The sequence below is a fragment of the Delphinapterus leucas genome, chromosome 14 (genome assembly GCF_059928025.1).
Source record: "Delphinapterus leucas isolate spDelLeu-1000000601 "Yukka" chromosome 14, BTC_Dleu_Yukka2, whole genome shotgun sequence".
Classification (NCBI taxonomy): domain Eukaryota; kingdom Metazoa; phylum Chordata; class Mammalia; order Artiodactyla; family Monodontidae; genus Delphinapterus; species Delphinapterus leucas.
In genome coordinates, this window is record NC_143142.1 from 3,488,153 (window position 1) to 3,512,746 (window position 24,594).

Here is a 24,594-nt window from a genome sequence, read left to right on the forward strand (position 1 = left end):
ATGGAAACAACATAAATGTCCATCGACAGATGAATGGATAAAGAAGATGTGGTACGTATACACAATGGAATACTACTCAGCCATAAAAAAGAACGAAATAATGCCATTTGTAGCAACATGAATGGACCTAGAGATGATCATACTGAGTGAAGTAAGTCAGACAGAGAAAGACCAATACCATATGATATCACTTATATGTGGAATCTAAAATATGGCACAAATGAACATGTCTATGAAACAGAAACAGACTCACAAACATAGAGAACAGACTTGTGGTTGCCAAGGGGTGGGGAGGGGAGGGAAGGATTGGGAGTTTGGGATTAGTGGATGCAAACTCTTATATATAGGATGGGTAAACAACAAGGTCCTGCTGTAGAGCACAGGGAGTTATATTCAATATCCTGTGATAAACCATCGTGGAAAAGAATATTGAAAATGAACATATCCATATACATAACTGAATCACTTTTCTGTACACCTGAAACTAACAAAGCATTGTAAGTCAGCTATACTTCAATTAAAAAAAAAAGAAAAAAGCCAATCTCTTTCAATGCACATGTACTTGGGAGTCATTTAGAGGTAGTACATAATAATAATAAATAAAAAACCAGGTCACATTTGGGGAGCGCTTCCTACACGCTAGGTGTTGCTAAACGCTTTCATCTCTACCACCAACCCATGAAGCAGGTGGTCTTTTTATGCCAGGTCTATGGATGGGGAACTGAGGCTCAGAGCTGGTTAAGCGATGTGTCCAGGGTACACAGCCTGGAGGTGGCCTGGCCAGGTTTGAACGTGGACCTCCAGGGCTGGAACACATGATCTCTTCTCCTACTCTGTGCTGAAGAGCTAGGACATGGGACAGAACTGCCTCGGTTCTGCCTCTGCTCTTTCCTTGTTGTGTTTTAAATTCTCCCAGCATCAGTCTCCTCGGCCGTGAACTTGGGGAATCATCTGGGTTGTTGCGAAGATTAAATCAGATAATGTTTATGAATGGCCTGTCAGGGCGTGGAACAAAGTCCTTGTTGAATGAGAGGGCAGCTATTAGGCATAAATGTGAAATGTCTGGATGAGGCAATAGGAGATGGAGAATAGCCAACACATCTCCTGAAACTCTTTTCTCTATTGGAGGGAGAGGCATAGAAAATAAAATCAAATAAAGATAAGGCTGTATGTAGCAAGCACGGGAACACACATTGCCTAGAAGAACAGAAACGTTAGCACATGGGGGTGTGGAGCGGATTACAGACGGAGAGGTGTCTATGAGAGCCTTACCTTTTGACACGTCAGACTTTTACAACAAGATCCAGGGGCCAAATCCTGCCTGTGGTCTGTTTACGTGGACTTGTGAGCTGAGAATGATTTTTACATCATCAAGGCTCTTAAAAAAAAAAACAAAGAAAGAGAAAACGCCAGAGACCGTATGTGTCTCCAAAAAACCTAAAACGTGTAATATCAAGCTCTTTACAGAAAAATTCTGCCAAACCCTGAACAAGAGCATCATTTTCCCAAAATGATGGGGCTCTCGGCACGCCCCCCCAAGGGCGTCTCCTAACCCTTTGGTGTTGTCATTCTGTTTTGTAGAGCTGAGCCTACCCTTACAGCTTTGCTTTTCTTCAGTTGTCATCTCCTCTGATTCACTGTGTTTCCAGCTACAGTTCCACATCAGCACCACAGCCCGCACGGAAGCCCGCATTCTTTGCTTAACCCGGATAGATTTCCGTCTTGAGATAATCTGCATCACACGGAGACCCGGGGGCTTTGGACCCACAAGAAGCATTGCCCTAGAGCACTGGGTCTTGTGTTAAATAGGAAGGGGTATTTGAATTGGGGCTGATTTTGTAAGTGTTTCCTAATTTGCAGTCGTGATTATATTCATGTTATGGCAACGCTGGGTTCCTTGCACACACTTTTAGCTCGAGGAGGGTGAGTATGAATACTTGAAGCATACGAAGCCCCTACAATCGGCCTTTCTTAAGGGGGGTGGATAACATTACAGATGACTGCTTCAGGAGGAAAAGTGTATGAGTAGACACAGAGATAGAGAAGAAATAAGTGGTTACCGGTGGGGAGAGGGACGGGGCAGGGAATCGGGGAGTAAGAGGTACAAACTATTAGGTACAAAATAAGCTACAAGGATATATTGTACAACATGGGGAATACGGCCAATATTTTATAATAATTATAAACGGAGCATAACCTTTAGAAATTGTGAACCACTATATTGTAGACCTGTAACTTACACAGCATTGTACAGCAACTACACTTCAATAAGAAAAGTTTTTAAAAAGTATATGCGTGGAAAAACCAACGAGCATTTCTTCCTTCATCTCTGCTGAAGTGCAGTAGGTCGGGAAAACACACAGCAGAGTTGGAGGAAGCGCATTTGAGGCAGCTGGAGGGTCCCCAGCTCTCACGTGGCAGGCTCTGGGAAGATCAGAGGTCCGGTTTTTTTGAAAACCAAGAAAAGGGAGCCCAGCTGCTGGCATGCCGAGGGCTGAGACTGCTTCAGGGAGGCAACATCAGGCTGCCCATCTTGCTGCCTCACGCTTGCTGCATGGGGCTCCAGGCCTTGCCTTCTCTGTGCTTTGTTTTCCTCATCTGTGAAATGGGACAGTCCCACTTTCCTCCAGGGTGGCTCTGGGGATTAGATGAGAGAACCTAGGCAACCCCCCTAGCTTCGTGCCTGCCACAGAGGTGGCCGTTCCATAAACACCAGCCCCACCGTCCTCAACCCTGGGAAACGGAGTCCGAGAACGCTGACGGAATTTCCACGTCCTATTTCACCAAATCACTCTTGAGCACCGCAGCCCCTCGGCCGTAAGAGGGTGAGTGTTCAACTGTAACTGATCTGGGAACTAATTTAGCAGCGCTTGGAAGTTGATGGAGGAGTTGTTTAATTAAACTTTCAATTCCATCTGGAGGCAGCATCGGCAGGACCCCCGGGGGCTGCGGCGATGGGCTTTGCTGCGGGCTTCAGAAGAGGGGACAAGTGTCCCGTTTCTAGATGGCACCTCTGGGAAGAGGCAAGAGAAGGTGGCTGTCCAGTGTGTCTACGAAGCAACGGCAAAGATCTCTGGATCCCAGAGGTGGCCCGAAAAAGGCAGAGACTAGAAAAATAAATGGATCGGGTTCGCAGGAAAAGAGACCCAAGGTATTGTGGCCAAAAGGGGCTAGTTGGTACTCAATCTCCATTCTCTTCCTTTTCCTTGGTAACTGAACCATGAAGTTTTGGCAGGTGGAGTGGGAAACAGTACCAGCTCAGAGAAGTCTAAACTCCGTCTCTCTTGCATGGGGGTGGCCGTGGAATGGGGTTCAAGTACGATGGTTCTCAAAGTGTGGTTCCTGGACCAAAAGCCTCAGCATCACCTGGGAACCTGCTAGAAACGCAAATTCCCGGGCGCCACCCCAGACACACTTAGTCAGAAACTCTGGGGGTGGAGCCTATTCACCCTTTGCTTTAACAATCTCTCCAGGTGATTCTGATGCTGCTGAAAAGTCGGAGAACTACTGCTGTAGTCCAGATGTAAGCAGCAATGTTCTTCTTCAGGAAGTCTCCTTAATGGGAGCTGGATAAGGGAAGTGGGATGTTCTTTTTGCCCTTTTCCCCTTCCTCCTACCTGGAATACAGATACAATGGCTGGAACATTAGTAGCCATCTTGGTCCATGAGTCAGACTTGGAAATGAAAGCCACTCATGGAGGATGGTGGGGGTAGAAAGACAGAAGAGGTCTAAATCTCTGATGACTAAGGAGTGGTCCTGGACTTACTTATGTACATGAGGTAAACTTTATGTCTCAGCTACTCGTTTTGAGCATTTTCTATTATACTTAGCCTAACCTAAGGCTAGCTCACATGGATATTTCTCTGCATGCTTGAGATCGTGAACGAAGATTGCTATCTGCTGCACTTGCATGCCGCATTTCCAGTTGTGTAACCTGAAGAAGGGGACTCCATGGCAAGGGTGCTGGGCGGTGGCCTGCGCTTGGGGAATGGCAGGGGATGGTAGTAAGCCCGTTGCTTTTAGCTGCTGGTGGTGATGGAAGCAAGGCTGACAAGAGGATTGTTATGAGAGGAGGGCCAAGCAGAGACTGACAATCCAGCATAATTTACAGCACCGGGCAAACTACTCCAAGAGGGAGCCTCTCTTCCCAATTCAAGGCATCCTCGTTAAAATGACGCACGGGTGGCACAGCAGCCAGTTGGCACACGATCATTAGTGAAAGTACTTGAAATGAGGGTTCAGGACTCAGGGCAGATGAGCCCAGGGAAGTGCCATCTGATGGGCTGACTTTGTTAGGTGCAACCAGCTATGTACATAATCCTGTGATGAAGAATATTATGCACACACACACAGGCATCGTAGGGGCGACCTTTCAAAGTCCCACCCGCTAACGTAATTTTCCCTCTAACTAGGCTGCGTGCAGACACCCAGCTCTGCCGCAGTTTTTCTCATCAGGGAGAGAAGGGAAACCTTATTACTGGTTGGTGTGCGAACGGCGCGCCTGATGGAGCGGGCTGGATTGGACTCGCTAACCGACAACACCATCTTCTCCCCTCCCGTTTCCTAATGAAACGACCCCCAAGAGTTCTGCATGATTTGGGGGGGGGGGCAGAATTGATTCTAAAAATGCTCCGGGAGATGCTGACGGGGAAATGGAAACCAATATTATCATTTCTGCTTTGCAATGGCTTTGGGATTTCCAAGGAGCAGCGAGGGTCAGGAGGTGGACAGGCTGGGGAAGAGGAGAAGGTGTTTCCCAGGGTAAGGCTTTCTCTTCCTAACATTCCAGGGAGCAAGAGAATAGGCCTCTTCCATCAATAACCCGACAGATCCGTCCACACTGCAATTGTTCCCAGTTACACCTTCTCCTCTGTCATTTCTGTTTGTCTTCACTTTGCAACTCCTTCTAGAAATCTTAGCCCAATGGTATAGTGGACCAATGAGGGTCCACATCTGAAAACAGAAGGTGGGACTTCCCTGGCGGTTCAGTGGTTAGGACTCCATGCTTCCACTGCAGGGGACACGGGTGTGATCCCTGGTAGGGGAACTAAGATCCTTCATGCTGTGCAGAGTGGCCAAAATAAATTTAAAAAAATAAAGTAAATAAAAACTGAAGGTATCTCAGTCCAGCATGCCAGAGCAGAGTGCAGAACGGGGCTTTCGGAGCTGAGCCAGAAGAGCTTCCTGGATGGCTCACAGGTTCCAGGACACAATCATAAATTGTCAGACCCACTCGTACTTACTGGGCATCTACAATGTGTCAGGCACTCGTAGTAATCATCACCATCTCTGTCATCAATTATGTTTATGCCCGTGTTAATTTTCTAGGGCTTTTCTTATATAGGATAGCAAGATGGGGGGCTTAAAACAACAGAAATTTATTCTCTCACAGCTCCAGAGGCAAGAGTCCGAAATCAAGGCATTGGCAGGACCACATTTCCTCTGGAACGTTTTGGGGAGAATCCTTCCCTGCCTCTTCCAGCTTCTGGGCGGGGCTGGCAGTCCTTGGTGTTCCTTGGCTTGTAGACACTTCACTCCAATCTCCACCTCCATCATCTGTGGTCTTCTGTGTGTGGTGTCCAAATTCCCTCTTCTTATAAGGACATCAGTCCTGTTGGCCTAGGGCCCATTTTAATGATCTCATGTTAAGTTGATGACTTCTGCAAAGACCCTCTTTCCAAATAAGATCACATTCACAGATTCTGAGGGTTAGGACTCCAACATCTCTTTTCGGGGGGCATAATTAAATCCATAAGAATGTCTCTTTCATCCTTTGCAGAGAACCTTCATGTGGATTACTGCCACTTTGATCGTCAACATGGCAGAGTAGAAAGGGTTGATGTTACCACAGATGGGAAAACTGAGGCCCAGAGGACTTTATTTGAACCTTCCAGTCTTCTGACAGCCAAGCCATTCAACGTGAGTGCCTGCCTTTATGCAAAACAGCCCTCGGAGCTGACACAGCACTGACTCTACCAGTGACGGTACCAACACCCGCACAGGCCAGCTCACAGCCCACTGTGATTCTGAGCCTTTGCAAGTACTGCATGCTGTTCCAGGCTTCTTTGCATGTGCTGACTTCTTTCCTCCCTGCAACAACCCCACGAGGCAGGTACTTCCCTTCTCCCCCACTTCCTAGGTTAGAAAAAAGTTTCAGAGTTGCAGAAAGTTTAAGTAACTTGTTAAAGAATCTACAGCTGCTAAGCGAGGGGGTGAGAAGGGGAGGGAAGAGAGAACCCTGGCTCCGAGCCCTTACACTATCTGACGGCACTATCCCTAAAGATGCTGTAAACTGACTTTGAAAAAGCAAATGCATATATTATACACCTCAGGAAAGGTCCTTAAAAAAAACACAGTGTGGGGCTTCCCTGGTGGCGCAGTGGTTGAGAGTCCGCCTGCCGATGCAGGGGACGCGGGTTCGTGCCCCGGTCCGGGAGGATCCCGCGTGCCGCGGAGCGGCTGGGCCCGTGAGCCACGGCCGCTGAGCCTGCGCGTCCGGAGCCTGTGCTCCGCGGCGGGAGAGGCCACAGCAGTGGGAGGCCTGCGTACCGCAAAAAACCACCACCAACACAACAAAACACAAAAACACAGCGTTACTGAGATGTAGTTCAGATGCCGCAATTCACCGATCTAACACGTAATTGCCAGTTGCAGCCATCACCCCTGTTTAGTTTGAAAACATTTTCATGCCCCCAAGGAAACTCCACGTCCATCAGCAGTCATCCCCCAACCTCCCCTCCTTCCTGCCCCTGGCAACCACCAATCTACTTCCTGTCTCTATGGATCTGCCTCTTCTGGACACTTGCTATAAATGCATTCATACACTGTGGTCTTTTGTGTTTGGCTTTTTTCAATCAGCATCATGTTTTCGAGGTTCATCCATGCTGTAGCCTGTGTCAGTGCTTCGTTCTTTTTTTTATCGCCTAATAATATTCCAGGGTATGAACAGACCTCATTGCATGTATCCATTCATCAACTGATGGACATTTGGGTCGTCATTGGACCACGTTGTGGCTACTACTGGCTAATACGAACAACGTTGCTACTAATATTTGAGCGCAAGATTTTTGTGTGTGGTTGAAGCTTGTCGTTTCTCTGGCGAGTGTACCTAGGAGTGGGGATGTGAAAATGCCTTTTTAAAGCCAGGTAATTACCTAGACTCTTTCTTAAGATGAATTATCTTCAACTTCTTGGCACTGGAAAAGTTACAATAATCCCCCCAAATGTAGGAATCGCCTTTCCTCCAAAGCGGTCCAAGCACTTTTTAAAAATCCTATACAATCCACCTCTCTGGCATCTGGGCAGAAGGAGGTGCTTTTTTTTTTTTTTTACTGTCGTTTCATAAAGCCACAGAGGCAATGAGATGTCTGTGCCCCAGGTCAGAGGCTGGGATGAGCGGATGCTGACCACCGGTCAGGCGTCTGTTCCAGGGCCCCCGGTCCGCTCTCCACGTCCAGGAATGAGGGCGACGGCCCCCTCCTGCTGCTGTGAATGCCGCTTGCTGTGACTCTCAGAACGAACGCCGTGTTCCCAGCCCCGCGTGTTCCTAGACGGTGTCTCATTAATTATAGTCTCAGCCCATTGGCTGCCTTTCGAGCTGCATCTTAATTAGTGACCCCTCCTGGCTGACTCTTTCTTAGCACAGGAGTTCTTTGTTGGATCCTGTGTCTCTTCCGATTTTCAAAGCACAGATCAATGGGATGCTGTGAGGCGAACTTGTCTCCCTTCCCATTTCGGGAACAGGAAGGGATCCTTGTACGGGATGGGCTCTGCTCCCGGCACAGACCCACCCCACAGCCAACAACAGACCCCTTGATGTGCAGAGGGGGATGGCACTGGGTTCCAGCATTATCTAACCTAGGTGGCTGGATCCTATTTCGAGAGAATCTACTTTCCACCAAAGGGGTGCGCCCTTTGAAACCCGAATGAGGTCCTGTCCTGCTCTGCTCAAACCTTCTCGTGGTTTGCATCCCACACAGAGCGAGAGGCAAAGTCCTGCAGGATCTGGACGCCCTCAGACTCTTTGGTTTCCTCCTGCTATTCTCCCTTCCACATGCTTTCCAGACACCGCCGCTTCTTTGCTGTGCGTTGAACGCGACTGAACCTTTGTACCCACTGTCCTGCCTGGAATGCTTTCTCGAGACATCCACGTGGCTCCATCCTCACCTCCCGAGCATCTCTGTCCAGATATTACCTCCCCATATCCCCATTCTCTGCTGTGCGTTCCAGAGCTCTGACCACCCAGGACACGATGTGTTTCATTTCAGTGTTGGGGCCATGTCTGGGATGAAAGCTCCAAGAAGGAAGGCATCCTGTTCTCCAGTGTAGGAGCTCCACAAATGCATGGGGAAGAGATGGAAAACAGATACTGCCTGCCAGCCTTTCTAGTTTCTAAAAGCATTTAGGGCAGGAGAATTGGAGGGCTTTTTGAAGACGGTTTTTTTTTTTTTTTTTTTGCGGTACGCGGGCCTCTCACTGTGGTGGCCTCTCCCGTTGCGGAGCACAGGCTCCGGACACGCAGGCTCAGCGGCCATGGCTCACGGGCCCAGCCGCTCCGCGGCATGTGGGATCTTCCCGGACCGAGGCACGAACCCGTGTCCCCTGCATCTGCAGGCAGACTCTCAACCACTGCACCACCAGGGAAGCCCGGTCCATTACTTTTTAATGGGGCTGTTACATGAGTCTTAATAGGTTTTTTTGGGGGTACCCGGAGGGTCAGAACACAAAAGGTAGCTGGTCTTGCCGAAATTCCCTACACGTGTCCAGGCATGTGGGTTTCCAATTGTGGAGAACTGTGCTGACCGCATTAGTCACGAGAAGTGAAAAACCTCATTCTTCTTCGGATTGCAGCTCCGAGTTTCTGCCAGCAGTTAGCACAGGAGGAACACAGGCACAATAGTAAACCATTTAGCAAATCAATCCCGGGGAACTGCAACTTGTCTCCAACGGTAGCTGAGCAAATTTCCTTCCCTCCCTGAGGACCTCCGCTAACAGCGCTGCGGGCTTGCAGTAACAGACCAATAATTTTCGGTTCTGTCACTACCGGGAAACCCAACTCCCACCTCATTTACCTGAAATCCATTCTCAGTGCAAACTGGGGTGCAGGAGCCGAACTTTACTTATCTGTCAATTTGCTTCTAATACAAGATGGAGATTTTATTCCAAAATGTTCATTTAAAACAAGAAAACAATTCAATTTAAGAAGGCTAGCGTCTCCAGAAGGCCTAGCGCTGTAATTGAGTTATTCCACGGGCTGGGATGGCACATGGGAATACGAGGCATCAACTTCCCGGAGAAATGTCACATTTTTTTGCAACCTAGCCAAGAAAGGAGTTGAGAAATGAGAAACGTACTCTATTTCTCCAAAGTTGTAGTCGCTTTCTGTTTTCAATAGTTCTGCCTCACGGAAGTATAGACAGATGCTGTTGCTGTGAGTCAAGGATGTTTCAAAGGCTAGTCCTGAGGGCACAGCCCACCCACCCCAGCAATATTATGAAGGGAACAGAAGTGGCCAGTGGTCCCTGTGCTGCTTCTTATCCTTAGGACCCTTTCTGTCACCTTCCACACACACCCTGTATGAGAGACATTTCAGGAGCGCTTCGGTACCCGGACCTCCCGTCCTTCCTGAGTCACTGGGAAGAACAGGTGTCCAGACCGCTTGCAGCCAGTTAAACGTGAGTGCAATTGATGTATATCCTTTCTGGGCTGAGGCAGGTAAAAGCCAGTGGGCCGGCTCTCTGCTTTCTCTCTCCCTGGTGGGGCAATGCTGGATGCAGGATGGGGGGAGCTAAATCCCTAAGTCGCTGGATGGAATCGAGCACAGGTCGACCTGCACCAAGCTTTGCGTGAGTGTGACAAATAAATTTTGTGCACCGCTGAAATCCCAGGTCTTGTCTGTTGCAGGAGCTAGCAGGACATCTGCTGACGCATCCCCCAGAGAAGCCAGGCGTGGCGGCCACCTGAATACAAGCAAGCCCTCCAGTAAACACGCTCACATTCAAGCACGGTGGACCGAACTAACTGGACGACCCCTGCCGGGGGCACTGGGATTTCAGGGGGAACCGCAGGGAGAGGGAAAGAAATTCTAACTCAGAGGCACAAGGTACCAACGGTGAACTCTTGAGACAACAGCCCTGGGCTCTAAGGGGAGAGAATCGTAGAGGTGGGCTTCCTTGGCTTTTCCCATCAAAATCGTACAGACAGGTTTTATCAAGTGGGAATCTGGGGTTGTGAGCACAGAAATGAACTCTAGATAACGCAAGCCAACAGGGAATTTGTCAGCAGGATCTTGGGTTTCAGAAGGTGGTCAGGCCCGGGAACGGGGCAGCCACCATGGTTGAATCTGGGCAACCAAGGCTGCCCCACGTCTTGTCAAGGGGATGCTAATGAATGAACCCCAACAGTTGTTTCGTGTCCTCATATCAGGCCAGTTGAGGGTCAGAGAATCCAGCTGGCGAGTTTAGGGGCTGTGCCCTCACTGGCGGTGGCAAAGGGGTGGGAGGGAGGGAACCTGACTGGCTGGGAGAATCCTCAGCTCTGTGGGCAGTGGCTTGGACACAGTCACACCTAGTATCCCAGGCCTTCTCCAGTGGCAGGACCAGTGGTCCACTCTGAACTTCTGGGCTGCCTCAGGTATAGATCAGTGAAGGCCAGAAAGTTCCTACATCTCAGTGCCCAATTAATGCCATCTCTAGTTGCTGGCACAGAGAACTTATTTTCCTTTTCAACACCGCCTGCCCAAATCTGTTCAAAATCCCCCATGAATCCTACTCGGCCATAATTATGCATTGATGACTGGTCATTGACCACAGAAGTAATGGATGATAGTACCCCCTAGTGGCAGACATTGATAATACACAGCATTGCAGCAAATGGAGAATTTTCACTTGTTACTGATTTTTCTGAACAAACACAAACCACAGCCCATATCCCTGATCCGGGTAGAATGGAATCTACTCCCTTAGTCCTGATGGCTGCTCCAGGGCCCTCCTGAGGTAAAGTATACACACTGTAAAATTTATCTCTAGTCTGATGAATTTCAGTGACTTTATGTAGTTGTGGAACCGTTACCACCATGCTGTTTCAGAACATTTCCATCAGCCTAAGTTCCCCTCGGGCCATTTGCAATTAAGCTGTGCTCCTACATGGGTCCCCAGGCAATCACTGATTGGCCTTCTGTCTCTAAAGTTGTGTCTTTTCTAAAAATTCGCATAATGGACTCCTACAGTGTGTAGTTTTTTTGTACCTGGCTGTTTTCATCTCAGTTGCTTGATGCATCCGGTAGTTTTATTTTTCCTTTTTACTGCAAACAGTGTTCTGTCCTCTGACTATCCCTCAATTTGTTTACTTTTCTCAAGTTGAGGGATATTTGGATTTTCGGCGATGATGGATTGTGTTGTGTCATAATGTTTGCCCACCTGTCTCCATGTGAGCAGGTGTTTTCATTTCTCTAGACCCCTGAGAGTAGCGTCACTGGGTTGTACGGCAAGTGAACCTTTAATGCATTACTAAACTGCTCAACTGTTTTCTAACAATGGTTTACCGTTTTACATTCCCACCACCGATACAGACAGATTTGTTTCCCCATACCCATGCTGACACTTGGTATTATCCGTCTTTTTGATCTTAGCCATCCTAGTGAGCATAAACTGTACTTTAATTTGCATTTCCCAATGACTAATTCCATCAAGCATTTAAATTCCCCTAACACTTCAGAATTAAATGAATAACTATGGTAAGTCTTGGCTTAGAGTCACTGAACCATTGCTCGAGCATCAAATTTAATCTGTATGTTGAAGAGGATTTGGAAGGAATCAGATAGACAGCAAGGAGGCATTTGGGCCCATCACCAACCGAAAAAAAAAAACTGAAGAAAATGAGAAGGGTAGTTAGAAGCAGCAAACATAACAATAATATGTTTTATGAAGGAATTCCCTGGTGGTCCAGCGGTTAGGACTCCGTGCTCTCACTGCCAAGGGTCTGGGTTCGATCCCTGGTCGGGAGCTAAGATCCCACAAGCCACGCAGCCTATATATATATATATATATATATATATATATATATATATAATGATAACAACCATTTAAATTCATTATCAACACACATACACATATATATAAAATTAGAAGTATTTCACATTCCCTATTTCAAGTTTCCTTGTAAAATTGGGATTTAAAAAAAATCTGCCTTTTGTCTCTACCAGCAAATACAGTGTCTGAATTATGAGATAAGGGCACCAAATGCAGGCTTCGGATGCTGTCAGCTGGGCACGTGCACTGCAGCTGTCGGCTGGGTGGTTTCTCTCTGCCCTGGGTTAGCCAAGTCCCTCAGCCGAGGTTTCATTACCTCTGCCTTAATCATTAACCAGCGTGTCTGCTGAGGCGTCTGGGAGAATCCAGTAGAATGTGAGGTCCATATCAAAAGGGTACAACCAAACAGCAATAGCCAAGAGGCTCCCTGAACTGCCCCTGGGCTAATCCTTCCGATTAAGGCAGACCTTTTGCAAATTAGGGGAGAAATGTTCCGGGTTCCTCTGCTTTCCCTCAGCTTTGTAGACCTCATTTCGCGAAGCGTAAGCAGTAATCTGGTCCTAAGAATCCCGTGTCCCACGCGGAGTTCCTGACATCTTGAATAAATAAGAGCCTGGGGAGAAAAGAGATCTTGCCTCCTTCTTTCAAGTGATTAAGGGAACGAGAGCTAGTTTGTCGCCTTTGCGGTTTTTCTGGCAAATTCAAGGAAGAAGGCTTCTCTGAGGGTCAGGGAGAGATAATTACAGCCACAAGGATGGAGAGCCTTCAGACAATCGAATGTCAAACGCTGCCCCCTGTTTGTCAAATGCTCGCTGAAACCCTTCCTGGGTCTCTGCCCAGCTGTGCTAGGGGGTGGGATGGACAAGGTAACGGCACAAACCCCTGATTCAAATGCACGGCCTGCCACTCATAAGCTATGTGTCCTTCGCAAACTACTTAACCTTTCTGGGCCTCAGCTTCCTCCTCTTTAAAAAGGCGATAATAATAGTACCATCCTGTCTTAGTTTCCTGTGGCTGCTCTTACAGAGCATCATAAACTTGGTGGCTTTAAACGACAGACATGTATTCTCTCACGGTTCTGGAGGCCGGGAGTCCGAAATCAAGGTGTCGCCAGGGTCGTGCTCCCTCCTAAGGCTCTAGAGAAGCATCCTTCCTGCCTCTTCCGGCTCCTGGTGATGGCCACGCCCCTGGCGTTCCTTGGCTCGGGGCCGCATCCCTCCATCTTTGCCTCCAATTCACATGGCCTTCTTCTGTGTCTCTGTGTCTCCTTTTCCATCTCTTATAAGGACTCTCTGGCTGGATTTAGGGCCACCCTGATCCACCACGATCTCAGCTTGATCCTTACCTTAACCTCATCTGCAAAGACCCCATTTTCGATTAAGGTCACATTCATCGTTACCAGGGAGTAGGACTTGGACATATCCAGCCCAGCACCCATCACACAGGGATACTTGGGAAGACATGTCTGTAATTACTGGTTTATTATTATTATCGAAGGAGACTGTGGTGGGGATCAGTGAGGAAAGTGACAGAAGATGCGCCCTCAAGGGGACGATGGTGCAGACAAAGGCCTGAGGCTGGAACTAGTGGTGTGAAGGGGGACCCAGCACGCCGGCTGCACTGGTGCTGAAAAGTGGCTGAAAAAAGGGAGGACCCTGGTGCCAGGACGGACTGGCGGTCCCGGGTGTCATGACTCAAACCCAGACTGTTTGTCTCTAAAGTCTGCGATCCCACCAGGGACTGGTTCGAGCCCCCTGCTTCCCCCAAGCCTTCTGTGTCTCTCTTCATCCCTCCAGCCTTATGACCTCAGAGGGGTGCAGTATTTGAACTTGGAGCTGAGCTGAGCTGCAGCACTTAAAAAAAAACCCGGCTCTTTGGGATATAGTTCACATGCCCTACCATTCACCCATTGAAAGTGGATAAGCCAATGATGTCTAGTAGATTCGTAGAATGGTGCTGCCATTGCCACAATCAATTTTAGACCCTTTCAACACCCTAAAAAGAAACTGTATGTCTAAGCTGTCCACCCCTGATCCCTCCCAGTCCGGGCAGCCATAAAGTTACTTTCTCACTCTATGGATTTACCTATTCTGACATTTCATAGAAATGAAGTTTTATAACGTGTAGTCTTTTGTGGCTGGCTTTTTCACTTAGCGTGATGCTTTCAAGGTTCATCTGTTTTGTAATATGCATCACACTTCATTCCTTTTTATTGCTGAAAGATTGTGGTATTCTTGAGTTGAGAGGTATAATTCCTAAGCAGGAATCATAAACTTAAATAGCCAAGTGCTTCCTAAGTGCCAAGCACTGTGCAAATTACATGCATTATTTCAACTGAGATGCCTACAGAGTTTGGGCAGGCAAAACAAATGGGTGAAAGAGATTTGGTAGAAACTATTACGAACCCTAGTTCGTGCTGGTCCAAAGGATTCCACTGGTTACTGCCTGATAAGAATTTGGGCCAGAGACTCCCTGATCTTCTGATGCTTTCAAGACAAGTCAAGATATTGGATTTGTTTGTGTGAAATCTCCCAATTGATATACATGGGCAACAAACAAAACTCATCTTCAGGCTGCATTCAGACACAGGACTTCTTCCAGTTTAGGGTCTCTGCTTATGAAGCAAAAAGATGGTCATAAAATAACTACAGTGGACCACACACACCACTGTTTGTAACCCCAAAATCAATTTGGGAAGAAGAGTAAGCAACTCACCCTGGTTTGCCCAGACTGTCTCAGTTTTAAAACTGAAAATCCCATATCCTGGGAACCTTCTCAGTTCTGGGCAAACTGGGACGGTTGGTCACCACACTGGGAGGCCAGTCTATTCCCGTGAGGTGCCCATGTCTGGGATATTGTGGCTGCTCACCCTTGGGAACTACTCTTAGAGCGAAGTTATGGACACAGGAAAAGAAAGAAGTAAATCTCTTCCATTTATTGACACCTCATTTTGAATCAAAGACACCATTCTCTTTCTCCAACTTGCTCATTCATCAGATTTGACTTTTGGCTGTTCTCAAAGGCAATATCACCATTATTACCAAGACCATTCTCATCACCAATATCATCACCACCACCATCACCATCATCACCACCATCACCACCATCACCATCACCACCATCACGCTCACCGTCGCTATCATCGTCATCACCATCACCACCACCATCATCGACAGCTTCGTCATCATTCAGCTCCTCCTCTGCACGCTTCTACCATAGATCTTTTCCAGTATGAAGTGTGAAAATCAAGAAGAGAGACACTGGAGTTAGCTATGGGTTCAAACCCGTTTTGCACCATTCCCAAGCCACGTAACTGCAGGAATATTAGCTACACCACAGGCCTCAGTGCCCTCACCCATGAACTGAAGACAATACAGGCTCCAGACACTGCTGAAGCAGCTGCTCTAAGGATTGCATGAAACAACGAATGTGAAGCACTTAGCACAGTGCCAGCGCTCAGTAAATGTTAACTACTATTATCATGGAAATGAATCTCAATGTGATTCAGCAAACTTGGATTTCACAGATTCACCACATCAGGGAAGCTCTAATTTCTGGAAATTTTTGCCTCTGACTCTTGGGTTAGGCTCCCCAGGATGACACAACCACATTTTCAGAGGGATACTGGTGATGTTTGCCTCCGAGGAGGATTCTCCACGAATGACACTGATGAACATAAAACAAGACCAAATATGGGAAAGTCTTTTACAAACTGTAGAGTGCTGAGCAGATGTCAGAGAAGGGGGTTACGACTCACTGTCTAGCCTTTGGCCACTCACAGAACCAAGAAACGCATCCAGTCCAGTTCTTTGCAGAACTGAGGATAAAACAACCCAAATCAGGCCTCCTGCGTGAAACTAGAAGCTTCTGGAGATTTTGCAGATAAAGAGGGCGCTCTCACATTTCCCATGGTGTCAGCCCCCAAATTATGGGTGACATTTTTGTTTGCTGATTCTGAAAGTTCCAGAGTCCCTACCTCGACACGGAAGCCTGCCGAGAAATCAGGTCGCGGAAAGGCCAACATTCACAGTGCACTTGGCAGTCCTGTTCCAGGAATTTCCACCTGCCCCAAATGTGGGAGCCAACTGGATGTTTGTATCCAGAGAGGCTTTATTTTGTTTGCTGGGTCTCCCAGAAGCAGGATTGTATGGTAGGAAGGGGGGTACGGGGGTGACATCTTAAAAATGAGTTAGCAAGTGTAATTTGGAAAAGGTTATGGTAAAAACAAAATGCCTTAGACTATAGCTACAGCCTCTTAGCCAGTCTCTTAGATTCTGGATTGGTTAGAGGGAAAAAGAATGATCACCCACCCTGGGCGAGGGGAATAATGGAGGTGAGATAAGGGGGTTCAGGGAGGGTGGCTTCAGGAGGTGGCTGGACCCACCTTCTGGGGTCCTTAAATGTATAGTGTGCAACACGTAGTACTTTTGTCCTAAGTTTGGAGCCTTCCCACAATGTGTGGGCAAGGGGCAGCTCCCACTCAGGCCAGGATTTGGGGCAAGGAGGTGGCATGGCAAGAGTGCGCACCATGTAAATGACGTCCACTTGGTCAGCCATGGCTGCTCAGAAGTTCTCTTTAGATTCGGAAACAGAATCACAAATTACCAAGACCTCTTAGAAATTTCTGCCGCAGCCCTGAGGGATTATAACTTCACTGCAGGCCGCTTTTAGTTAACGGAGATCAGTTTCGGGGGTTCATATGTAACCTGGTAGCAGGTGGCCCCTCCTACGGAAAACTGGAATGCTCCCAGATGTGTGTTTGGAAGGCAAAGGGAACACTTTCAATAAAATAAATGAATGTGCTGATTTTGACCTTTTTAAACTCCGTGACAACATCCGGATGGAGACAAAGAAAAATATCTCATTTCATCCGGCCGTTCTTATATTAATTTATAAAGCAAAATACCAAGATTAATTCTCATTCAAATCTGCACCCACCTAAGGTTCTTGAAAATGAAATTCCATTAACAATTCCTTTCATTTTTACTTTCAAGAGCTTTTAGTATGCAGGGACTTGGGCTTCAGTGATTTCTGCACTTGGGCACAGCAGGGATTCTGTAAGCATTTGGAAAACTGTTTTTTTTTCTTCCATTACAGGACACAATGCAGTATCTTAGAAAATTTGTTATTTAGCACCTCTTCATATTATGCAAGCAGGTGTCTGAGATAATAGTCACATTCGTAAGTGAATTTTAGGTCTGATGGTAGTGAGTGATGTAAAATTCTTGCTCTGAGTAACTAGATCATTTCTCCCTTTTTGTGGGTGATATGTACACCCGCCCGACCCAGCATTTATCAACAGGAGTGAGGACAGTTTCAGTGGCTATGACTACCAGACAGTAGTCATTGGAAAAGGAATTATATACTGCTCACATACTAGTTTTCTTATAAATCCCCCCTTTTCAAGTCCCCTTTGGAAGGAAAGGAAGTAGAAGGGGCACCAAGAACCTTGAGCCACAAATGAAAGTCACTTTAGACTCTGGCACAGGCAAGGCAGAAATCAAAGTCCTTAGTTCGGTGCTAAAGCCTAGAATGAGGGTGAAAGGAAAACTGCCAAAAGAATGAACAACAGATAGCATCTCTTTCCCTGTAACTAAGGAAAGTGGGTTTTACTTGGTTTGCAGAGAAGTTCAGGCAGCAGGGCTGCCAAGTACAGTTGCACAGGCTTCGCACTGCACAAGGGCTTGCTTCTGGAGGTGTTCTGCAAAACAGAGGGAAGTCAAGTGTCTTATGCAAGGGCGCCTCTTTCTAATTTGCATGAAGACTCTGCTTGGGCCAGTGGTTTGGACCTTCCCTTAGAACATCATGGATTACAAAGAGGAAGCACATACGTATTTTCACAGCCATCTCTCCTAAAACAGAGAACACTGGTTTCTAAATGCAGCCTCTTTACTTTTCGATTTCATTAATGAAGGGCATGTTGATTCATGTAGCATGTAAGCAGGACCCTTGATTATTTGGTTCAGTCCTTAAACTCAAAATCTAGAACTTTAGCCTGGTATATTGTGCACATCCAATAAATGTTTGCTCAGTGAATGAACCAATAGGGCGTTCTGTACGTGAAGCCACTGCTACAGGTAAATTGACATCTGCCCTTTGCTGTTTTCCCATTGCCTTGAGAATATTAATTATTAATCCCGGATTTTTCTGGAGGGAAGGTCACGTGAAGAGGATTTTAGTTGGAAAGGTAAATAATGAATAAAAATCCACGTTCATAGTTAACTCACACATTTGTAAAGAACTGTTTGGTCAGGAAGACTAAATCTGGGATCCGACTCTCCCTAAACATCTCTTTTTATTACTAGTAGCCATCTCTCCCAGCCTTCCTCACAAAGTCAGAGGTCCTCAAACATTTTGGTCTTGGGATCCCTTTACAGTCTTAAAAATTACTGAGGGCCCTAAAGAGCTTTTGCCTATATAGGTTGTGCTGATTGATATTTATTGTATTAGAAATTAAAATTGGAAGTTTTGGAAACTCAAGCTTTGGAAACTCTTTGTGGTTCTTTTTGGACCTGGCCTCATTCTGGGGTACACGCACCATGCTAGGCCAATCGTAATCAGTGCGGTTGCCTCAAAAATGGGATGCCCAGATAAGCTAGACTCAGGGTGAGGTCTGAGACTTCTGTTGGAACTCTTGGGGAAAAGGCAGACTTTCTCCTAAGAATGCTAAATTACTTGGATGGAAGCCTGCAGCTACCTTTGGGAAACCCTGCTTGAAAAGGAAGTCTGCAGACGGAAAAGCAGAGCTTAGAAAAAAAGACAAATGGATGGAAATGTTGTTTGAGTGCCTGGATCCAACAGTGCCTGAAGCCCTTGGACAACGGTGATTAATCCTCCTTTTGGATTAAGCCAGTTGAGCTCGTTTCTTGACACCTGCTCCAAAACTATGTTGATAAAACACAAGGAATTCAAAGATCTTCCATCATGCTTTTTCTTTTTACGTTGAACATACCAGATCGCATACAATATGAAAAAAAAATGCAGCCCGATTACTGGACAGTCCCATAGGAACTACAGTGAGGGCTGAACAGGTGAGGAATGATGGACAGGCTTGGACTCACAGCAGGGCTGGGGCAGAATCTGGACCTACATTTCCCACTCGGTCACCTTCATTACTATCCCTCTGTATCACCGCTCCACCTAATCAAGGGGCTACTGGCCACATGTGGCTGTTTACATTACAATGAATTACATTTAGGTAAAGTTAAAAGTTAAATTCCTCTGTGGCTCTAGCCAATTTGAAGTGCTCAATGACCCCATGTAGCTGGTGGTACCCGTATGGGACAGTGCAGATATGGAACCTTGCTACAGAAAGTTCCACTGGATAACACTGCCTTCTAAGTTTCTAAACATGTCTTTTTCCTCCTTCTTAGAGTATAACTGAAATTAATAATGTTTAGGAATGTGCAGAAGGCATATACATTATTAGAACTCATTAATTCAGTGGGGATACTTGTTGAACATCTCTAGGTGCTGAGTATCATTCTGGAAGTTGAAGACACAGCCACGAACAAGTCCAAGAACGTGCCCACACGAACATGCCTCGCCAGAGGGGAGATGGGTCACTGAGAGTCAAAAAACATCACACAGAACATCATGTTGGGTAGAGGTGGATGTTGCAAAGGGAAAACCGAGCAGGGAGGAGGGAGCCTTTGATCCGGGAGAGGGGTCCCTGAACCAGCAGTAACACTGTCACCAGGAAATGGCCAGAGATTCAAATCCTTGGGCGCCACCCGCCATCTACAGAGCCAGAATCACTGGGGTGGGGCTGGCGGGGCTGGCAACGCAGCCCCCAGTCACTGGGGTTTTAACAAGCCCCCAGGTGACGTTGACAGTTCAGAAGTTTGAGAATCACCTAAATAGTGCAATCTGTACTCCTTTCTCAGTCCACGACTTGCTTTTAAAGTCTTACGGTTTATGAACAAAAGCTGGACAAAAGACCCTGCGTAGCCCTTGAACTCTCTTCTCATCTGAAAAAAAATGAGTGGATGATGCTGTAAAACAGGTCTAAATACAAAGTCTATTTGTAAAAGGGATTGAAATGGCTCCAGAGAATTCATTACGTCCACACAGACACAACTTCTGTTTTTTCCTCCAAAATATTTCCTTTTTCCTCCTGTGGGACAATTACTGAAAATGAATTGTAAATTCATTCCTAGATGAATGCTCTAACCGGTTTCAAATGCCGACATAATTATGGGGCGGCAGAAGAAAGGCTGACAATGATTGAATGTTAGCCTTGGCACTGCTAACCACACAGAAAACAGTAAGAATCATACATCTTCCTTTCAGCTGGAGAAATTCTGGTAACAAGTATTTTGGAGCAATGTCCTTCTGGCAGGAGCAGTGCCAGGGGCTGGTGATCAAATGATGGAAGAGACAGGAGTCCCTCAGTTCGAGGACAGATACGGTGGGTCATTTATTCATTCATTCAATCCACAGTTCCTTATTAAGCACCTACTGTGTGCGAGGCGTTGTTCTAGATGCTATTGATAGAGCAGTCCCTTCCCTCCTGGAGCTGGCATGCCAGTGGGGAAATTCAGACAATGAACACATAAATAAACAGGCGATTTCCTGTCCTGCTATGAAAGAAAATCAAGGCAGTCGGGGCAGAGAGAGTGACTGGGCTGTGAGAAGATGAGGTCACTGAAATCAGTCTGAGAAGATTTCAGCAGGGATCTGTATAACATGGGGAAAATGCCGTACGGAATCTGGAGGAGAGGTTCCAGACACAGGAAGCAGCAAGTGCAAAGGCCCTGGGGCTGGAATGCAGTGGAAGGGGAGGTGAGGAAGATCACGAGGTCAGAGAGCAGCTGTGGGCCAGACATTCAGGGCTGCCTAGGCCCTGGTGAGTCCCACTGTACTTCATTCTTTCTTTCTTCCTTCCTCCCTCCTTCCCTCCCTCCTTCCTTTCTTCCTCTTTCTCTCTCTCTCCCTCTTTCCTTCTTTTGCAAGGGGAGTTATCAGAGGAGTGCCATTCTGGAGAAGAGAGACCTGGTCAGGTTCTCAACATGAGGAGTGAGCTGTCAGGGGTCAGGATAGCAGCAGGGAGATGATGGTAGCTCGGATGAACCTGTGGCTGTAGGGCAGGGAGATGCCGCAGCCTCTGAGACCTGTTTGTGACAAACACAACACAGATGGGTAGGTGCCACATCAGAGTGTGTGGCAGGCATTAGGGGAACCGGCAGGGGGGTAGAATTCTGCGCCCACAATGAGTTATTCCTGCTGTAGCATCTCACCGGCCACCTAGAGTCTTTAAGAGGCTGACTGTTATCCTGTCCAGTAGTTTCCAGGCCGTTCTGGACTTCCTTCCCATGGAACTGACCAGGATCCAGCATCCTCTGGATGTGAAGATCTGTCTTCTCGGCTGGTGGGCGGTGGGACTTAGCAGACGGCGGTGCTGCGGGAATGCGTCTGCACCTCAGAACCCGCCGTCTTAGGTGAGAGGCAGCGGGAGGGAACAAAGGCCCCAGACGCACAGCGGACTTTCAAACCGGACATCGCAGGATAATGTCTGGGATGCTGCACACGGGGATAGGGCCTGTTCTTTGCTGTTTCCCCAGCCTGGTGCACAGTCGGCCAGCAGACAATATTTCATGGAAGATGGAACGAATGGACGGTAAGGGACTCTAGGCCGAAATGAAATAGAGACGAAATCCCAGCTGTCACGGAGCCAACCTTCCAGATTTGGGGAGGGCTGGTGGAAGCAGGCAATAAATATGTAAGCAAATAAAAACGTGGGACTTCCCTGGTGGCACAGTGGTTAAGAATCCACCTGCCAATGCAGGGGACATGGGTTTGAGCCCTGGTCCGAGAAGATCCCACATGCCGTGGAGCAACTAAGCCTGTACGCTGCAACTCCTGAGCCTGTGATCTAGAGTCCACGAGCCACAACTACTGAGCCCCTGTGCCACACCTACTGAAGCCTGTGCGCCTAGAGCCCATGCTCTGCAACAAGAGAAGCCACCACAATGAGAAGCCTGTGCACCGCAACAAAGACCCAACATAGCCAAAGATAAATTAAAAAATTAATTAATTAAAAAAATAAATAAAAACGTAAAAAAGAGAATGTCAGGGAATGATAAAAGAGGAATTTCCTCAGATATGAGGAGACTAAGATATGGTAGCACAACAGCATGGGGTGTCAGGAGACAGCTGTTGATGCTATGGGGGGAGGGGGACCCTCATGGGCTGAGTCTGCAGGAACCAGGCGTGGTGGGGAGACTTGCAGGGGGAGGACTCAGCAAGGACAAGGATGCTGAGCGTGGAGGCGCTGGGCAGCACCTCAAACTGCACCTGGCACACAGTAAGTGCTTAATAAGGAGAGGTTCACTGTGGCATCGCCCTCTCCCCACAAGCTGGGGTGACGGAGGGCTTGGGGTGAGGGTTTAATTCTCTGCAGCCGCAGCTCTTAGTCTTTTTTGTGTCATGGGCATCTCTCACTGTCTGGTGAAGCCTAAGAATCCTTCTCAGAATAAAGTCTTTATAATTAAAAAGATACACGCACCCCAGTGTTCACTGCAGTGCTATTCACAGTAGCCAAGACATGGAAGCAACCTAAGTGTCCATCGACAGATGCATGGATAAAGGAGATGTGGTTCGTATATGCAATGGAATATTACTCAGCCACAAAAAAGAACGAAATAATGCCGTTTGCAGCAACATGGATGGACCTAGAGACGATCATACTAAGTGAAATGTCAGACAGAGAAAGACAAGTACCATATGATATCACTTACATGTGGAATCTAAAGATATGGTACAAATGAACTTATTTACAAAATAGAAACAGACTCACAGATGTAGAAAACAAACTTATGGTTACCAAAGGGGGAAGAAGGGGGAAGGAATAAATTGGGAGATTTGGATTGACACATACACACAGCTATATATAAAATAGATAACTAATAAGGACCTACTGTATGGCACAGGGAATACTCTACTCAGTACTCTGTAATGACCTATATGGGAAAAGAATCTAAAAAAGAGTGGATACATGTATATGCATAACTGATTCACTGTGCTGTACACCTGAAACTAATACAACATTGTAAATCAACTCTACTCCAATAAAAATTAATTTAAAAAAGAATAAAGTCTTTAAATGCATAAAATAAAATACGTAGGCCTGCAAAGGAAGCCAATTGTGCTAAAATACAGGTATCAAGATATAAAGAATATGTGAACTGGAGTAACGCATGCGCTTCTGTGTTAGTGTGCCTCAAAATAAGATCTAGGATTGGGTGTAAAGTGACCATAATTTCCAGTTAGTGAAAAGTAGAAATGGTATTTCAGGGTGTCTGGATCGCCAGTAATATGTATGGAAATCTGTGAAACGAGTGCAGTGGTGGCTGCTAATACTTTGGGGGATCTCTGTTCATAATGGGCGGAAATGCCGAGTTTTGGTTAGAGGTTGTCAGTGAACATGGAGGTGGAATTTTTCCCGTTCAAGTTCACAGACCTGCCTGAGGTCTCTGTGATTCCCAAAGGGACTAAAGACCCCTTCAGGCGTGCTGTGGCATTTTTACGTCCTGGTCATCTGTGCCACTTCCCATCCTCTCGCCACTCTCTCCCAGAACTGTTTTTCTGACATTCCAGCGGGAAGGCTGGGGTCATGAGGTGGGTGACCGCATTCTCGCTGGGAACGTGGGGTTTTGGGGTCACTCGGGCCGCGGACAGATTCCCCTGGGGTGTCCCCTCCCCCATCCAAGGTGATTCTGACTACACATGGGTGAACATTTCTATACTCACATCATGTCTTTAGGGGATTTATAAACAACTGATTCAATACCTACTGAACTATACCTACTGAAGTAGCATTTCCTTTTAAATATAATTAGAAGTTTAACATGGAACTACTTAAGGTAAAAGAGCTAGCATTTCCTGAAGGCTTACCAGTGCCAGGCAAGGAATTCTGAGCACATTTAGTTCTCAAAACAGTCCTACGAGTCTGGTAGTATTTCTATTCCCACTCTACAGATGAGGCACAGAGAGGTCAAGCCACTTGTCCAAGGTCACACAGCCATTCAGAGGAAGAGCTAGGACTTACGCCAACATAGTTGGCTCCCAATTCCTATACTGTTCTCTATTAGAGAAAATATTAAGTAAAGGATAAACTCAGTCGTGTCTGGACATTGTAAAAAGTGAGAAGTTGGTGTGCTAAGGGCTGGTAGTTAATTGTGTCACGGTGCATGCGGTTTTCTCTCCTGGGGTCCCCTCTTATAGTACGTGGGCTCCGACTGACATTCAGGGTGAGGAAGAAGACAGCGCTTAGCCTGTGAGTCCCTCCAGCTAATTTTCCTATGTTAGAATCACTTTTTTTCTCCATCTCCATCTCTCATCCCCAGTGAAGTAACATAATCTTTAAAATCAGAGCAGTTTTTACTTTCTACGCAATGTAAGTAAAATAATGGAAAGTATAAACTTGGGAAAGACCTGAGCCATTGCTCATCCGCCCCCCTTCCTTTTACTGATGGGGAAACCCAAGATCACGTAATGATGGTGAAAACATGAATGACAATCATGATCACATCTTCGGAGCATTTTCTTTGTGGCAGGCGGTGG